This window comes from Bison bison, unplaced genomic scaffold (genome assembly GCF_000754665.1).
Source record: "Bison bison bison isolate TAMUID 2011002044 unplaced genomic scaffold, Bison_UMD1.0 scf7180017864471, whole genome shotgun sequence".
NCBI lineage: Eukaryota > Metazoa > Chordata > Mammalia > Artiodactyla > Bovidae > Bison > Bison bison.
The window spans coordinates 28,982,319-28,986,326 of record NW_011495032.1 but is presented as its reverse complement, the minus strand read 5'-3'; the positions used below and the strand labels follow the sequence as shown (position 1 = coordinate 28,986,326).

The window sequence follows — 4,008 nt, the reverse complement described above, 5'->3', positions numbered from 1 at the left end:
AAAGGTTCATCTAGTCAAGGCTATGGTTTTTCCTGTGGTCATGTATGGATGTGAGAGTTGGACTGTGAAGAAGGCTGAGCGCCGAAGAATTGATGCTTTTGAACTGTGGTGTTGGAGAAGCTCTTGAGAGTCCCTTGGACTGCAAGGAGATCCAACCAGTCCATTCTGAAGGAGATCAGCCCTGGGATTTTTTTGGAGGGAATGATGCTAAAGCTGAAACTCCAGTAATTTGGCCACCTCATGCGAACAGTTTACTCATCGGAAAAGACTCTGATGCTAGGAGGGATTGGGGGCAGGAGGAGAAGGGGGTGACAGAGGATGAGATGGCTGGATGGCATCACTGACTCGATGGACATGAGTCTGAGTGAACTCCAGGAGTTGGTGATGGACAGGGAGGCCTGACGTGCTGCGATTCATGGGGTCACAAAGAGTCAGACACGACTGAGCAACTGAACTGAACTGCACCCTCTGTGCCTGTATTTCATGTGGAAATTAACAAGATATCAGTCATAATCACCAAAACATGCTGTTGATAGGTGCTCGACTTCTTTTCTACTATTCTGCAAAGTCAATTGAAAATAACGATTTTTACCACTTATATTTGTTTTATGTGGTAAAGATTTAATTAACTACATGCTATTGAAAAAAAAATGCTTTTAAAAAAAACAAACATTTAAATCCCTTAACCCAGAGCACCTGACCTGTCTCTTGAGAAACCTGTATGCAGGTCAGGAAGCAAGAGTTAGAACTGGACATGGAACAACAGACTGGTTCCAAATAGGAAAAGGAGTACATCAAGGTTGTATATTGTCATCCTGCTTATTTAACTTCTATGCAGAGTACATCATGAGAAACACTGAGCTGGATGAAGCACAAGCTGGAATCAAGATTGCCGGGAGAAATATCAATAACTTCAGATATGCAGATTATACTACCCTTATGGCAGAAATTGAAGAGGAACTAAAGAGCCTCTTGATGAAAGTAAAAGAGGAGAGTGTAAAAGTTGGCTTAAAGCTCAGCATTCAGAAAACTAAGATCATGGCATCCAGTCCCATCACTTCATGGGTAATAGATGGGGAAACAGTGGAAACAGTGGCAGACTTTATTTTGGGGGGCTCCAAAATCACAGCAGATGATGATTGCAGTCATGAAATTAAAAGACACTTACTCCTTGGAAGGAAAGTTATGACCACTCTAGACAGCATATTCAAAAGCAGAGACATTACTTTCCCAACAAAGGTCCATCTAGTCAAGGCTGTGGTTTTTCCAGTAGTCATGTATGGATGTGAGAGTTGAACAATAAAGAAAGCTGAGTGCAGAAGAATTGATGTTTTTGAACTGTGGTGTTGGAGAAGACTCTTGAGAGTCCCTTGGAGTGTAAGGAGATCCTACCAGTCCATCCTAAAGGAGATCAGTCCTAGGTGTTCATTGGAAGGACTGATGTTGAAGCTGAAACTCCAATACTTTGGCCACCTCATGTGAAGAGTTGACTCATTGGAAAAGAGGGAGGAGGGAGGAGGGTTCAGGATGGGGAACACATGTATACCTGTGGCGGATTCATTTTGATATTTGGCAAAACTAATACAATTACGTAAAGTTTAAAAATAAAATAAAATTTAAAAAAGGAAAAGGAAAAGACCCTGATGCTGGGAAAGATTTAGGGCAGGAGGAGAAGGGGACAACAGAGGATGAGATGGTTGGATGGCATCACTGACACAATGGACATAAGTTTGGGTAAACTCCAGGAGTTGGCGATGGACAGGGTGGCCTGGCATGCTGCGGTTCATGGGGTCGCAGAGTTGGACACAACTGAGCAACTGAACTGAACTGAACCCAAAGTAAACACTTTTGCTGGTTCACAGATAACACGGGAGAAAATAACTCAGTTATTTATGAAATCTTTTAACAGAAACTCATCAGAAAGTGATCTGTTTTGAAAAGAGGATGGCCAAATACCTAGCCAATTTAAAGGGTACACCCTTATATACAGGTGCCTGCTATGTGTGTATAAAAAGAGAAATTTCAATCAGATTTGAATGATTAAGTATAATAAGTATAATAATAAATTTAAAGTATGGTATTTCAGACAGATGGCTTTTAGATTATTTTTCTATGCACGACCCTCACTCTCCAAACTAGGGCAAAGGAAGTTAGTATATTTTTCATACTATCCTTTCCAGTACAGTCAGATCAGATACAGATGAAATTTGAACATCAAATTTGATTCTGAAATAGACTAAAATTTTCTCCAAAGGGGACACTAAAAACATATTTAGGCCACTGCATTTCAGTTCTAACCAGAATGTTTATCATATTTCAGTGCAGTTTTAGAAACTAAACTAAATTATATTTAATATATTGGGTTGTATATCAATTAATGGATATATGGTTATTAACTGTTTTCTTAATAGACTGTATTAAGTCCAGCTCGTCTGTAAAACATACTGAAATAACAAAACTCTGGCAGAATTCAACCTGAATTGCTTTCGCCTTGAAAAAGTTCTTAAAGACTTCAAAATACCATTTTTTAGACAGCAAAAAGCTCCTGCTGTTTAATAGTACTGAACACTGGCAGGAAGAAATTATAAATAACTTCTTACATGGTTTAAAAAATAGCACTTTTCAAGTATTATAAAAATTCTTTTTATAACTGTCCAATGTTTTCTTTTTGGAAAATGATCTGCATTCTTATTTTATAATCCAGGTGAACACTTTATGAACAGAATCTTGGCTATTTGGTGGGGGATAATAGCCTCAGGAACTAATTTCTAGAAACTCCTGATAACTGAATGAAGTAGACTAATATTTAGTCTCCACAATCAAGTATAAAGTCTGAGACTGGGAGTTAAAAAATTTCAGAAAGATATCTTAAAAGGACTTGATAAATTAACACAGTCTAAGAATCAGCTACCTGAGGCCTGGAGATGTTCTAGAATACACCCCACTACTCAAGGGGATAAGAGGATTCGATCATCAGTTTGGGAGCTGGACTGCTTGACTTTTAAAAATTTCAGTTCAATTCAGTTCAGTTGCTCAGTTGTGTCCAACTCTTTGCAACCCCACAGATTGCAGCACACCAGGCTTCCCTGGCTAACCTCAATCTCTCCTGATTCAAAGGAAGCTCATAAAAGAAGCTGTAATTTATTCTTAGAAACAGGAACCAAATACACAAATACACCAAAGCTCTTCAATGAAAAGAGCTTTCGTTCAGGGATCACAATTAAAAATTTCATAACTGACAAAAGTGTAAGTTTAAAGTATAGCAGTATTCTTGCCTGGAAAATCCCATGGGCGTCGGAGCCTGCTAGGCTGCAATCCATGGGGTCGATAAAAGTCGGACACGACTGAGCGACTTCACTTTCACTTTTCACTTTCATGCATTGGAGAAGGAAATGGCAACCCACTCCAGTGTTCTTGCCTGGAGAATCCCATGGACAGAGGAGCCTGGTGGGCTGCAGTCCACAGAGTCAGACACTACTTAACATGAACATACAGTGTGAAAACCCTTTGAATTAATTCAGCAGCCTTTGTAAATCCCTTCAAAGTGGAGATTCAAAAATCATCACTTTAGCCAAGTCAAAAGAGGAAGCAAACTCATCTCTTAGCCTCCCTTAATACAAGAAACAAGACCTTTATAAAGGACATTTTTATAGGGACTTCCCTGATGGTCCAATGGTTTCAACTTCATGCTTCCAATGCAGGGGATGCAGGTTTGATCCCTGGTCGAGAAGATCCCCTGGAGAAGGAAATGGCAACCCACTCCAGTGTTCTTGCCTGGAGAGTCCCAGGGATGGGGGAGCCTGATGGGCTGCCGCCTATGAGGTGGCACAGAGTCGGACACGACTGAAGTGACTCAGCAGTAGCAGTGATGATTTGACAGGTGGCACTAGTGGTAAACAACCCACTTACCAATAGGGAAGATCCCCTGGAGGAGGGCATGGCAACCCACTCCAGTGTTCTTGCCTGGAGAATCCCATGGACAGAGGAGCCTGGTGGGCTGCAGTCCAC

The 4,008-nt window shown here is 40.7% G+C and overlaps 1 protein-coding gene across 1 annotated transcript in view; it reads right to left on the bottom strand.

Moving 5' to 3' along the window:
* The window catches only part of ADAM23 (ADAM metallopeptidase domain 23), a 199,153-nt gene that overhangs the window by 126,417 nt on the left and 68,728 nt on the right, over nucleotides 1–4,008 (bottom strand). The window lies entirely within an intron of this gene.